The sequence below is a fragment of the Nomascus leucogenys genome, chromosome 6, assembly GCF_006542625.1.
Source record: "Nomascus leucogenys isolate Asia chromosome 6, Asia_NLE_v1, whole genome shotgun sequence".
In the NCBI taxonomy this organism is placed as follows: domain Eukaryota; kingdom Metazoa; phylum Chordata; class Mammalia; order Primates; family Hylobatidae; genus Nomascus; species Nomascus leucogenys.
In genome coordinates this window covers 54171506-54187665 of record NC_044386.1, presented here as the reverse complement: position 1 = coordinate 54187665, position 16160 = coordinate 54171506, and positions in this window count along the sequence as shown.

Below are 16160 nucleotides of genomic sequence, written 5' to 3'. Positions count from 1 at the left end.
GATGGTTTCAGCTGCTCTCATTACCAGCCATGAATTACACCACCTGGAGAGCTCTGCAATTCCTGTGAATTCACAATACATTTCCAGCAAAGTGTTTTGCTGAGTAGTCTTGCTGGGTGGAGTAGGTTTTGTGGTTGAGTAAGGCAAAGGTATAAGCAAGCCACTTAGAACTCTGTACTCTAGGAAGAGTGTGTGTCTCCCCTAAAACAGCAGAAAATAAAACATTCCTGTTTTACTTGGAATATGTTTTAGAACGAATATTTAAATATCTAAGTGGATATATATATGGGTCTTTGTGTATGTGTGTGATATTTCTGCAATTCCTTCCCAAAAAATGATGTAGTCCCATTGTGAAAACCTAGCTACAGAAGAGCTAGAAATTTATTTATTCCATCTTGACCTGTGCTCAACTTTTCCGTGATAAAACACTCCTCAAACCTTCCTTTGCAAGAACAACTTACTAAACTAAAATATATCTCTCCTCTCTCATGCCTTCTCAGCACCAAAGTGTAGGATTTATTCTAGAGTATTTTGTGTATATGTGTGTGTGTGTGTGTGTGTGAACTGAGATGTCTAATAATACAAATAAATGGCATTTACCAAATTCATACTGTGCGTCTTGCAGTGAGCTAGGTTAGCTAGTTACATATATTATTTCATTTAGTTCTCATTATGAAAGTTACTATTATTAATACTGTTTGACAGATTTAAAAAAACAGAATCTTTGAGAGGCCAAGTAGCATGCCTAGATTTCAGCCAGTTGCAGTAGAACTGAGGTCATCCTCAGAGAACACACTTTTTATGATGTATATATCTATATGTCTTTGTATACTCCGTATCACTACGTTCTGCTCAAACCAAAAGCAAGATTACTCAACGAAGGAACACTGAAGGTTATCTGTGTACTTAAGTTGCCCTGAAATAAGGGAAAGGGCGAAAGGGCTGTGGAAATCACAAGACTCCAGTTTTGATTTAGCTCCCCCTGCTTCCTTACTCTGTGAGTATCTGATGTGCTGATCTTATTAGCTTGTTAGGAAGAAGACCAACTACATTTGTGAAAAGTGTTAAAAGACTATAAAGGACTAGGAAACAAGGTACAACTAATCAGATAAACACATTTAAGTAGTACTTGTTTGAGGGAGAGTTGGCAACCGTTCTCTGGGGTTGGAAAATTATATTTTATAAAATTCACATCTATTGGGAACAAAATGTGTACTCAAAAGCATAAAATAAGCCTGGAATAAATTCACAGTGCCACTTTTAATTATAATTCTTAGCATTTTAGTCAATGTTAATTATTACTATTTTATTCTAGTGAATTACTAAAATAAAGAAATATTAATTATGCACTACTCTAACCAGCTTTAAATTTATGCAGTAAAGTCATTAACAGTTTCAATCTGGTACTAGGATAAAAGTACACATACAGTTTCACCATTTTACTAAGGCTGACATTTTGAGGTTGAGTTAAAACTGCAGGGCAGTTTTCAAAAAATTGCCCTACAAACATCATATGAATACATTTTACACATTTATAGGTAGAAAAAGAAAGATATTTCCAAAAGTTAACCTAGAATGCTGCCCCAGCATTTCCTGGTTTCTATGCTTAACAAAATCATTCTTCGTTAGAAACAGTTACCAAAACAATATGATGACTTAATGATTTCTTGTTTCACCAGAGCTGTGTGGCTTCTCTGAGTGTGCTTTAAGAGAGAGGGAGAAGGCAGGGTGGGCATGAAGAGCCAGTATGTAAGCTGTATTTAAGGTGGTCTCTGTCTTTTTAGAGCTAAGGGAAACTGTCTTTTGCCTTGTCTTATTCATCTATTTAGTAGAAAGCTCATGTGTGTTTTGCATCTTGGAATATTCAGTCTTTTAAATTTACTTCCAAATAATTTGTTTCTACATTATGCTTCTTTGTTTGTAGAGAACAATACTTACACAAGTGTTTTATGAAGTAAAATGAACCAACACTGCACTCTACAAAGAGAATTTCAAAATAAAAACCATTACGGATGAATGGCATACATTACAGACATCTCTACCATATGTCTTAATGGGTCTGTTGTACTGAGCTCATTTACAAAATTTATAGGCACTAATTTATCTAAGAAATAGAGTGATAATGCTTTCAAGACAAAGAAAGAAATAGAAATGTGGTAAATATAAAAGACACATTAATAATTTTTCCTATGACCCTGATTTCTGTCTTTTAAATTATTCAGAGTCATATCAGAAGGATAGTTTTAGTAATACAGACATTATTCAATATCAGTAGAAGTTTGGCAACATTACTTCCTAGAGTAGGTGGTTTTGAGACAGAGTAGGTACAGGGCTTGGCTTCACCCCCACTAGAGCATTCTTTTATGCAGTCCTGCTGATCACAAAACCTATACCACTACCTCACTGAAGCCATAATGTTTAACCATACCTTTTACTTAATTCCAGAAACTGACCTTAAGAGATCCAAATATTAAACCAAGATTGTGGAGTGTCCCACCTCAGGAAGGAATGCTGAACAATTGATTTACAGCCTGTTGCCATTGGTCAGACCACCAGTTGGTCCCTTATTCAAGATAATTTCTATACCCTACTCCTCACATACTTTGCCCAGCCCAGACGGCATATCTTATTCCTGATGTCAGTTCCCACACTTTGCCTAATAAAAAACCTCTGCTGGCTTTTTTGGGGGGTCAGCTGGAGGATCCTTGAGCTTATGCTGTCTTCCTTATGCTTGAGCACAAGCCCCAAAATAAAAGCTTTGGGAAATTACTTGGCCTCATGTTAATGTTCTTACATGGAGAGCCACAGAGCCTGTGGTCTGTAACAGATTCAGAGGATGGGAGAACTTCCGATATCATTATGTTATAGTAGGTAGCTAGTCAGGAATCAGCAGGTCAGGAGAGGGCTTCCCTGACCCCACCAGGAATGTTAGGCGACCATCATGTGATTGTCAGGAAGTTGTTACACTGCGTCTCTAAAATAATAATCGGTCACAGCGAGTCCCTGGGAAAGGCAGTCTCCCAATAAATAGATACACCTGAAACTGGTGATCAACAGCTTCCTGATAAGATCTCAGGAGTTGGGTAGGTGGCCTCAAGCAGACACATTAAGAGGCAAAATGGCAGAGTTTAACTGGTGTATGACCTTCCAGGGACATTCGACTGGTAAGGGAAGAATGCCTCAAGTGAGCATGCGTACAACTTCAGTAGACACACTGTACATGCCCACCTCCCAAGCACTAGCAGGCCACTGCACATATGGACAGCACGCCTCCTCCCAAGGAAAGAATCGGGAGAAGAGATGCAAGACCCTCGAAGTATGTCAACATATAAAACCCCAAGTCAAACGGTCAAACCATGCACTTGATCTCTCCAGTCACCTTCGTGGCCCTCTTCCAAGTATACTTTACTTTCTTTCATTCCTGTCCTAAAGCTTTTTAATAAACTTTCACTCCTGCGCTAAAACTTGCCGCAGTTTCTCTTTCTGCCTTATGCCCCTCAGTTGAATTCTTTCGTCTGAGAAGGCAAGAATTGAGGTTGCTGCAGACCCTTACAGATTTGCAGCTGGTAACAATTACACTTCTAAGAGCAAAAAAATGTGGACAAAGTGTAGGAAATTTTGTAATGAAGGAATTTCTGAGATGTAGACTCTATCCACCATGGTGTATAAAATATATCTGAGAGAGATCTCTCTCCAACAACACCTCTTTCTTTTCTTTTAGTGAAAACAAAGAATGCAAAATATTTATATAATTAGATCCTTAATTGTTTTTTAAAGTTATTTTCAAAAAGAATCTGAACTATTGTTTCTTCAACTTCCTTTTCTGGATCTGCCTGTTTGAACTGACTCAGTTGATGCCATCTTTCACTATTAAAAGTTTTGGGGCTCAGAAGGCAATACCCCCAAACTGGCACTTTGACATGTTGAGAGGTCTTAGAAGCTGCCTCAGAATCAAGTTCCTTCTAACCTTGTCCTGTTCCCCCACCCGCAATTGCATGGAGGGACTCTTTCTTATCTGACTAAGAAAGCTTCTTTCCAGAAGAAAGGCAATTGTCTTAAGATCCTCTCCCTAGAAATCTCATCAAATAACTAGGAAAGATCAATCACTGGAAAAGAGAAGAGACTGGAAGTCCTTCACCACACCCAGGCAGATTTTTCTTCTGTTCTTCTGAGGGCAGCTCTGAGAGATTGTCTAGGAGACTTTATATGTCTAAGAACAAGACAACCTTTAACCTTTGTTCCTGTGCCTTTCTACCCTTGCAGGCCAATCCATTCCCCCATGTTCCTCTTCCCTATGAAGAGGTCATTTAAGCTTCAACCATCTGGCGCATCTTTGAGCTCATACTTTATAGGACTCCCATGCTCATGTGTGTATGTAAAACATTTGTTATGCTTTTCTCTAGGTAACCTGTTTTTGTAATAAGAGTGTCGACCTTGACCCTTTATGATAGGGAGGAAAAGAATCATCACCTTCTTTCTGCCCCTGCAAAAGGAAAATACTTTGGGCATGTTAAGAGTTATTAAATGAATCTAATTGTTTTGTGGACATGAAAATCCACACATTTCTATTGGCTTATTTAATTTAAGAGACTGAAAATATTATAAATCAGTGCTGTGTACCAGTATGTTTACATAGAAGTTAATTATTTTAAACAGAAAATATTCATGGCATAGATAATACAAAATAATTTGACAATAAAATATCTAGCAGTAACCATAAGCTATTAATTGCAAACCTCCTTTGACTTGGAAGAGAGTGGTGGACACTTTGGACCGCTGGAACTCGGAGCAACTGCAGAGAAGGAAGAGTTGAATTATTACAACAATTCAGTTTCTATTCTTATAGGTAGCCATTCAAGGTGATTTGTGAGGAACTATCACTCTGGCTACAGTTCATCAATGATCATCCTAAGCTGTTCAAAAGCATTGAAGCCAAATTCAGTGAAAAATTTAACTTACTGTGGTGCTCTTGTCTTCCAAATACAATATCAACGGAGACTTGGTACTTTTCCACTGTGAGGTATATAAATATCTTCTGTCTCAAAAAATAAATGAAAAGGTAAATTCTCTCACTATGGACTATTCAGTTTGTGTGAAAGATCATTAATGAGACACTGTAAAATATGTGGCCAGAGGTTATTGTTTGCAATAAAATTGAGGTTATATCTTCATAATATTTCATTAAGTTAATTACTGTGGAAAGGGTGACTGTTTAATAACGACCATGTTTAATCACCTGGTCAGTTGAGGTCTGGATTGGATTGACAGATTTGACTACTTATTTGTAGGTTTTGGACCTTTCTCTGGAGTTGGGACACTAGGATAGTGTGACATAGAATCAAAGGGGAGTTTAGAGATTAGCTAGATAGAAATCTCAACTCTCACCTGTCAGCTCTGTGACCTTGGTTATATAACGTCTCTGATAAATTATAGAACTTCTATAATAGACGGAGATCAAGCAGAACATATATGAATTAAATGAAATAATATATGTAAATCATCTAGTATCGTGTACAGCATATTTTAAATGCTCAATTAATGATGTTTATGGTTGTTTTGAGGGAGGATTTTAATTGGAGAATGGTTAAACTTGTTGAAGTATGGGCCTATGTAGAATTTTTCAGGTAAAGGGATTTGAACCCAAAAAAGTTAGTAGACAGCCTTGGGGGGAAAAGAGAAAGAAGCTGTAAAAATGTCAGATTTATTTAGCATCTACTATGCTTTGGACACTGTAGTAGGCATGTGGTTGAAGAGAAAGCTGTATAAGAGGACATAAGAACATCAAAATTAATATTTACTTGATTATAGTTCTTCCCAATTCCTTTGAAAAACTTTCTGCCTCTGAAAAGAATCTGTGTTGGAATTTAAAAGTTGTTGGCTAATTCGTGGCCTGGATTACAAAACCAGTTCTGATCATTGTAGATACCTAGTATATTTTGTTGAAAGTATGCTACTAAGGAAAAATAATGAACTATTTATTGTCTTCTTTTTGCTCTTACGAATTTTGGAATTTGATGTGATTAACAGTTTCCACATGTGTCCTTGTATATATTTCTATCTTTGAGAAAGTGAACCCTCAAAGGAAGGTATACGTTGTACAGTGAGGGTCTGACATATTGTCATTACATAGTTGTGCCTGGTGACAAATTTGGAATTAATCAATGAGTGAGTGAGAGTCAGTTAACAAATAAGTAAACCTTCAGGTTAAGATCAATGGTTTAGTGAGCAGGGTCAAAAGCATATTTGCCAGACACATCAATGTCACTCTGCCAAGTTCTGAAATGCATAAAATATTATATTATAAAAATGATTAGTATCAAATATAGGGAGGTTCTGGTAAAAAATGCTGTGTACATTATTTGCTGATGGCATTATACATTGAGAAACCCTTTAGAAAGCCACAGATATATTTATACGCATGGCATTATATATTCTCTTATGAAAACATTTGAACAGACGATAATAAGCTAAAAATTAAAAATATTTTATTTTAATCAATATTAATAGCAAAAAGAGATACAAGTCCAGCAAAGTAATTATTTTATAAGTTATAGTTTATCAACACCATTTAGTTTTATGAAGCCATTAAAGTAATACTTTTATATACAAATAATCAAGTTATGTTTATGAGACAATGTAAGTGAAAACAGTGAAATATAAAATTATGTAATAACATTATTGCAACAATATAAATATAGCATGCATGTATAGGTCATATGCATAAATAAAAATAGTAGTTGGATACGTGACTTTTGCATTTGAACAACATTTATTTATCTTATTTTGCCTTCCAATACACTTCCAAAATTATCCCATTTTAATGTCATCAACAGATAATGTAGACTCAACTGTACCTTTTCTTCTGATAATTCAGTATCTTTAAAGGCTCATCATTAGTTCCCTTCATTTCAACATCCTTATACTAAAATTTTGGAATACATGGATGACTGGGTTAAGTGGGTATAATATTATTAACCTCAAGCCACATGCCTTGAAGGTTGTTTTAACAAATAAATATCCAATATGTATTAATGTTCATATATAGTTCCTTTTACTTACTGAAAATCAATGTAAGGTAAAAAGTCAAAGGCCAACATGTATATGTGTCTTTTTTGGCGTGTATATGGAATCTGTTGGCAGCACAATATAATGAAAAAGAACTCATGGCCAACAGGTTGGTCATGTTGATTTTACAGATGAGAGAACCCTGGGAGACAGAGAGATGAAGTGGTTTGGACAGGGTTACAATACCAGTTGAAGGCAGAGCCAGGATTAGCATTTACAGGTTCTGAGTAAGTTCAAAACTTTTTTATTCACCCCTTAGGCAGAATGCTTTTCCCATCACCCTGAAATGAACTGTCAGCTTCCTTCCAGCCTCAGAGCCCATGAAGATTTTTCTCTACCTGCACTGTCGCATTTGCACTACATTTCCATGTCTAAGGAAAACAGGAGCTTCCATCCTAGCCAGCAATTACTATGTTGTGCACAATTACACAGACATAATAAATGCATGGTTCTCGGGTGGTCATGTGTGCGTGTTCTCATTGGCTGCATCTTCTCAAAATCAGGAGTTCTGCTCCTCAGCTCTACAGTATGAATGTGTTCACTTAGCCAATGGCATTCCTATCTGTCACAACAGCATTCCTGCAGCCCTCTCCCCACCATCCGCAAGCAGAAATCCTGGTCACAGCAAGCTGCTCCCACTGGGGTAGCTTCCAAAAACCAACAAAAGCAAATTAGTGTTTCTGATTTGCTTCAGAAACAAACAGCAAAGAAGCCTCTCCAAAAATGCCTTAAAAAACAAACGAGAGATAGAAAATAACTTCAAGGGAAAACCTACCACTATTCATGAAGGAGGCTCCAGGAGAAAACTTCAAAAAAGATAAATGGTTGCTGAGGACTGTTTGCCCATTAGCCTGTGGTGGGCAATTAGGCAGCAGTGGAAGAGAGAAGGAGTGGCTCGATTCACTTGAGGGTCCTAGGGAGCCAGCCTTGAAAGAATTTTAAAAAGAATACAGTCGCTTGATTTAATTAATGTGATGAAATGAACATTGATTATATTTAATCTCTCCATTGACTTGCAGTTTTCCCATCATTTATACCTGGCTTCCTCCTTTGCTCCATTTGTGCTTGACCTTATTTCCTCCTTTGTGCCAGTATGGTGAAGAAGCCCTCCTACTATATCTCCCATTTACAATGTGGTGAGAGAATTTCTGGGTTTTAAAAAATCATGAGGGCAGTAGGCAATTATCAGTCAGAAAACTCTTCTCAGTCTCTTTGGAAAACCATTATTTTATTACCTTTTTCCAATAATACTGACCTAGAAACCTAGACAGTAAATATTAACTGAGAACCTATTTATGAATCAGGCACAAGTCTAGCCATCATGGGAGGTCCAAGTCTAAGTAGCGCTTTGTAGGCCTTGTCCTCAAGAATTTCATGGTGGCCGGGCGCGGTGGCTCACGCTTGTAATCCCAGCACTTTGGGAGGCCTAGGCAGGCGGATCACGAGGTCAGGAGATCGAGACCACGGTGAAACCCCGTCTCTACTAAAAAAAAAAATACAAAAAATTAGCCGGTCGTGGTGGTGGGCACCTGTAGTCCCAGCTACTCAGGAGGCTGAGGCAGGAGAATGGCGTGAACCCGGGAGGCGGAGCTTGCAGTGAGCCGAGATCGCGCCACTGCACTCCAGTCCGGGAGACAGAGCAAGACTCCGTCTCGAAAAAAAAAAGAATTTCATGGTTTGAGAAGGGGATGTGAAGATTTGCTGGTAAGATTCCAATTTAGCAAATCTGCCTGGCTACCCTATTTGTCTTTCCTCCTCTTCTGGCTCCTTGCACCCAGGCCATATTTTTTATGAAAAAGGCAGTCCTCTAAGAGAGAAGGGCTCTAAATTGTGCTCCAAACATGGGTCCTTGGAGCAGTACCTCCAGAATAACCACTGTGCTTTCTGAAACTGCTTAATCTAGTACGAGATTGGAGTACCCTGGGGAGAGGACTAAGATGTCCATTTTACAGATGCCTTCTAGGGAATTCTGGTACTTCACCAGGTTGGGAAATCAACATCAGAGGTACCAATAATGGACAGGAGGGAGTGACTGTGGAAACAGGTACAGTAGCCACTGGCAGACACACACACACACACACACACACACACACACACACACACACACACACACACCCCTATAATGGTTAAAGACTCTCAGCTGTGGGGTCAGATTACCTAGGTTTAAATCCTGTCTCTGCCACTTAGAGCTGTGAGATTTGGGGCATGTTTTAAAACCAACTGGTCTTTAGTTTCCACATTTTTTTTAAATGAGAAAAATAATATCCACCTCATGGGATTATTATACTGATTAAATTAGTTAACATATTAAAACCATTTAGAATAGTGCTAGAGATATAGAAAACACCCAGTAAGTATTACCTATCTTTATTATCACTGTAATAAGGAAGTTTATGCTTAGAGTCTTATGAAAATACAGATGAGATATATCTTCTCTATTTAGTCCTCTGTATTAAAGCATTAAAAACCTGCTGATACAAGAGACCTTCTAAATAGTCGGTGATTTTTAAATTGTGTTTCAGAAGAGGCTTGTAGGCTGTTTTGTGTTTTCTGTGTTCAGCAGAGGGTGATAACTAGCCACTACCCTCATTGTTACACTATACTGCTATACATTCTATTGCTTTCCATTTCTTCAATATAAAGATCTCAGGAACAATCAAAATTATAAAGCATAGAAGAACATTAAACAGTTTTTAAATCCCATTAATTGTCCATTTCTCATCATGGTCTTAAGTGAGCCCCAAAGTAATAATGTTCAATTATATTTGAGTCCATCAAAAATATTAATATTTCTGCTTATCATTGGGCAGAAGTTGGTATTCTCATTCCAGGACTGTTTCTGACTACCAGATTGGTCTTGGGCATGTCCTGTAACATCTTTGGGCTTAGTATTTTCACTGATAAATAAGATTAGGTTGACCTCTTGGGATAACTAGAGTCCCTCATACTGCCTGTGGTTTCTTTCACTCTGCTGTTTGTCCAAATTTGAGTAACAATAAAGGAAGAATCTTCACTAATAAGAAGGAGTCCAGTTTCAGGATGTTGATTGGACCACATGCATAGCTTGTAGATCTCTCCTTTTTACTCTTTGAGATATTCTTTGTTTTCTGCAATAGCTAGACCCAAGGCCATTCCATTATTTCTAATAGGTAGGATAATCTCATGTTTCAAAAGTATCATCCATATATAGTATAGTTCAATACAATATTAATACATGGGGAATAAAATATTCTATAAAATATTAGTACATGGGGAAATATTTTCATGATAAAAAAGATTGAGACATGCCATGTTAAATTTAAACTGGTTCTTTTTTTATCTACTTAGAATCTGCAACATGTGAATGTATACTGAATTACCAATAGGAGAAGATAGTATAAAATGCTTCCAAAATATTTTGATCATGGAACCCTAACTTTCAAGACATATTCCATGGGATCAACATTTCAAAGAGTACAGTTTTGCAAATGCTAGAGGAGTTTTGACCATTTTTGACTTTCTAAACAAGTATCAACCATCCAGTAATCCAGTTTTCTCCCTGAAGTTCAGTGAAAAGTAATGCCCAAAGAATCATTCATCAAAAATGGCAGATTGAAAAACTTTATATTAATTTATTCACTGCTATGCTGTAACATATTCCACTGTTTCAGTTCAGAGATCTCAAGAGTAATGTAAATTTTCTGAATATTTCATTTAAGAATGTATACAAATGTCAGATGTGAGGAAGAAATCTTAAGCTGAAATCATTCCCTGGTCCCCGTTGCCTGTCCAGGTCTGCTGTGTTGATCCTCAGCAATGCTCATATGCCAAACAAGGCTTAACTTCCTTGTTTCTGAGGAAGTTTCTCAAATGTTGCCAATCCTAACTTAGTCTTTATGTATAAAAGGGAAAGGATTGAAATTCTTATGAATGCTTTTGATTCATTGGGCCAAAGGAGCAATTGCCAAGGGCCTATCAAGCCCTTAAAGTGGAATAACCAGCAGTTCTTGTACCAGTGTGAATGTTAGGTTTTGTCCTAAATAAAAGAAAACGACTACATTCTTTTCTTAAAAAGGGAATGGGATAAAGAAAATGATATAAGAAGTCCTTACTTCCAGTAGATGTCCTATTTCTGGAAAGATGTTAGGCCTTTTACCCAATGACCTACCCTTTAAGTTTCAAACTTCGGTTTTTAAAAATATGTTTAACTGATTAAATCCCATACCATTTTCTTAAAATAAAGGGACTTTTCACTAGCTTTTACTGTATGTAGACTTTAGTGGAACCCTGAATAGGTTCAAATAATAGTTCATCCAAGCCAAGATTTCTTTTTCTGCACATTTCTATTTCTATTTTGAGGCCAGGGGAACACACAAAAGAAGGTGGGGTTTCTGAAAGTCATCATAAATAAATAGAGGTTGTTATATGACCTCCCTTTCTTAGAAGATACAAGCTGTGATTTTTTTTAGGATGGGTACACTTGGCCACTTGATATTTCTTTGATCAAGTTGTTATGTGCCCAAACCAGAATTGCTCTATTTTTTTTTTTTAAAGATATCTATTTAAAAATCCAGGCCGGGCCGGGCGCAGTGGCTCACACCTGTAATCCCAGCACTTTGGGAGGCCGAGGCGGGGGGATCACGAGATCAAGACCATCCTGGCCAACATGGTGAAACCCCGTCTCTACTAAAAATACAAAAATTAGTGGGGCGTGGTGGCACATGCCTGTAGTCCCAGCTACTGGGAAGGCTGAGACAGCAGAATCGCTTGAACCTGGGAGGTAGACGTTGCCGTGAGCCGAGATAGCGCCACTGCACTCGTCCTGGTGACAGAGTGAGACTCCGTCTCAAAAAAAAAAAAAAAAAAAAAGATATTCAGCCATTGGCAATGTGAATTTGGCTGAGAAAATGATGGTCCAGTTAAACCTTTCATCAGTAATACTAAAAGTCATTTAAACATAACACATACTATGGTTTTTGCTTTTAATACAGTGTTTTTTTTTTCTTTGTTTCCAGAGATGTAGGAAAACAGTAGTGGATATAATGTCAATGCTCATATATTGGCTGATAATTTTTTAAAGTAACACATGTATATAATTAGAAATTTTAAATTGTACATAAGTACAAAATAAATTATAAATATCTTGCTACTGTACCCTCTGTAGAGGTAACTGCTACTAACACTTTTGTGTGTGTGATGCCTAATGATACCAGTAATAATATAATAGCGATTGCCATCATCTATCTATACTCTCTCTCTGTTTTTTATCTTTCAGTTTGAAAGTCATTCAAATTTACAGTTTTCTGAAAAAAATTATATAGCATGCATACACTTGTATACCTGGCCATTTTCACGTAACTGTATAGCTTGCATCTCTTTCCATACTAATAATTATGGATTTGCTTCATTCTCTTTAATGGCTACATAATGTTCTGCTATAAGATCTATCATAAATTAATCAATGGGGACAGTTTATAAAGCTACTTTATACACAAAATAAGGATATATTTTCCTGATCTTGTTTTAGTCCGTTGCTAAGACAAAGCAGTATATTTCCAATAATATATTTCCTTTTATTAAAGTACAAATATATCGTTTAGATGCATGATCCTAAATGGACAGTTTTTTGAAATGTCTGCAGCCTAAGTATCCTTTGGCATAAATAATAATTAGACACTATCTGAAAGTCAGAAGCGTCAGTTATTCTTGTAAGGCCATATTTATATAAGATTTGGAATCAAAATTTTAAAATTCTATCATGACCTTTTATCAAAGAGGAAAACATTTGGCCAAATTTACTTATAATCACAACTTAATATTGTAATCTTACTGTCAAGAAGGTTAGACTAGGAAAGGAAAGAAACAGATAATTATTAAGTGGGTTTTATGTGCCAAGGATTGGGTTAGATGGTAACATACATTATCTTTAATTAAAGGATTATCATTATTGATTATTTAATAATTAGCTCCCCTGAAGTTATTTCCAGCCACCGTGAGATAAATACTGCAGACAGTCAAGTCTTTATTACTCCCTTAAATGTCCTCCTATTGTAACAATTCTGCCCTTACGAATGATAATGAAAACTGCTAAGAAGGAGATAATATTAAGGAGGCCTAGATGGACTGAGATTCTTTCTAATATTAACAATAAACTGACAGGTCACCCACAAAAATGTAAAAGGTACATTAAAATTAAGTAATTCACCCAGTCCCTAGCAAATTTCAGTGATAGCCTTGAGAATAATTGTGGTCACCAGCTACAAAGCTTAGGAAAAATTTAGGACATATGCAAGGATAATTAAGAAATCGGCAAATTAAAATTGAAATGATGACTTATGACAATGGCAGTGCATCTCTTCGCTGACTGGTATTGGGTGGTATCTATTCCCTCATCACTTTGTTGTGTGTACCTGTGAGAAACCTTTGAGAAATTTCACTTCAGACGATAAGAAAGAGGTTAATGAGTCAGAACTTTCTGCTTTTCCCAACTGCTATTTTATCTCTGACGGTGACGTTCTCACCTGACATTTGGCGAGTGGGTGATTATGAGCATGACGTATTGAGCACAGGAAGAATTCAGTGAATGATTGCTATTGTTAGGATGATCACTGTTACTACAATTTTAGTTATGGCAATTCAAGCATTTCCAGCTTCCCTTAATAATAAAACTATCAGTCATCCACTTTCTATAATTCTATTTCCTTTTAAGTCTATACTGTTTCTCACAGCAACACATTTTCTGTTTGCTGTCCAAAATATAAAGTAGCCTTTGCTTTCTTTTTGCATGTCTTAATGACATGACACCTCCTTATTACCTCTTTTCTGATGAGATGAAGGTGACTGTATGATTATCATGATATAGAGGTGTGGAAAGAGTGTGCCATGAGGTGTCAGGAAGATGTGGATTCAAATCTTTTCCTGCCTCTGCTGTTAGATGAATAGCAGTTCCTGAGGCTGTGAAGGTTAAGTGACGTTACACATGGAAAGCAGGTAACAGAGTGCCTGGCAGATAACATGTAGTCAGGAAATCATATTTTTCCACTCTAGCACTATCCCTGTCTCAGGTATTCTTCCTTTCCCTCCTTTTCGGATCCCAGCATAAGGGATCCCTTAGTTCTAGAGAAGTGCTATCCAAGAGAACTTTCTGAAGTGTTGGCAATGTTCTTATCTATGTAGCCACTAGCCATGTATGGCTATTTAAATTTAAATTCAACTTAATCAGAATTACATTACATTGAAATTTCAGCTCCTCAGTTACATTTCTAGTGCTCAATAGCCATGTGGCTAGTGGCTGTGTATTTTGGACTGCACAAATGCAGAATACTTCCATCACTGCATAAAGTTCTGTTGGACAGCATCCCTCTTAAACAGTAGGTTACAAATGAGGTTTAGTGTGGCTACATAGGTGAATTTTTACATTTTATTCATTTGAATTAATCGTAACCTAAATTGAAAAAACCATAGATGGCCAGCTACCACATTGGACAGCACAGTTCTAGAATGTGCCACAACTGCCTTGCAGGTTTTAATTGGCATTTTACAGTTTTATCTGAAGCCAGTGATTCTGAGGAGTGAGTGGATGATTCCGCAACTCCAAGTATTTATAAAGCGTTTTGGTTCCCTCTCCTCCACTATGACTAGGTTAAATCAACCCAAATCTGATGGTCTTACATGCTTAGCTATCCCCAGGTTTTTTATTTGAAAACTCTTATATATCCCATTGGATTTTACTAGCCTCACTTATTTTATTTTAATACAAAATCAATAAAAGACGTTTTGTGGTGTGCCTGACATTGGTGAATGACAGGGTTTGGAAGAAGTATATGGGAAAATGACAGCCTGTAGCAGAAGGTCTTAACCACGGAGACTCAACACATTGAGGTGCTGTGATCATTTCTGAGGTGTGTGGCGAGTAATTTGTTGCTATTGATAAAGTGTCAACATTTGCAAATTATTCCCTTTTTATTTTAAGAAATTAAAAGTCTTGACCACTGAGATAATAATGTTCCATTATTCATTTACATTTTGGTATGCTCACTTGAATGAGAAAGGTGATGTGGAGTTGCGTGTGGCATGCTGGTGGTGGCTCGCAGATCTGGGCTAATTTATGAGATTGGGTCATTGATCAGAATGTCATCCATGTGTGTCAGCATGGAGAAAACTGTTAAAAGCACCATGAGCAATAAGATGTCAAGCAATACATTATACTAATGCCTGGTCATGGAGACTAACCATATCTCTCTCACTGCCTGAGTCTTGTTTAAAAAATTAGATGGCAGTGATTTAGTAATTAGACTGTTTAAGTGTAAAAAGTACGACTTAAACGTGTTTTCAAGATGATACAGACTCAAGGATTCATCTTGTTGACAGAGAGAAGGGAAAGGTGATGCAGTGGAAGGGGAATTAGCAGGGATTAGGACAAAGTGGAAAAGCACAGCCTGGAAGGCTTCACAAGCAAAGAGAGGTTTAAACGTTTAATGGAAAAGGAGGAAAAGGTCACACAAAGACATGTCTGAAGGTCAGGAAGTAATATAATAATGCTAACAGCATGCAGAATGATTATTTAACTGAGTTCCCTGAATGTGTTCAGGTTTTTGTTTGTAGATTCTGAAGACACTTGTGTTTAGAATACACATAATGAGGGGATTTGGCATCTGTTCTTGTCTGGTTCCTTTACTTATGGGCAGAAGAAAATTGTTATGCCACGTTAGAAATTCTCTTTGGACTCTCTAATCTTTCTGCCCTGATACAAATAAATAACCATCTGCAAAAAAATGTTTTATCCTGAGGGAAATTGTGATCACTTCTAATTCACCTTGTTACTAAGTAAACTTAAAAATTGTTGTTAAGGTATAAATCAGAAGATGTATACCTGTACTTACCAGTTTTCTTAGGATAGAGTCTGAGTTTATTATAGAAAATGGCAGATGGGCACAAAGACCCCATCAGAACTTCTAACTGTTGGAGAAGAGTGAGTTTGGCTAATATAGTATCATCTGCACATTTAGTTTGTTCTTTCTTTGCTGACAGTTACGTGGATTTAAAAGCCTATTAAGAATGAGCATGATCTGTCTGTAAGCAGTGGAAGCACATGATCTGATGACTGTTCTATAAAC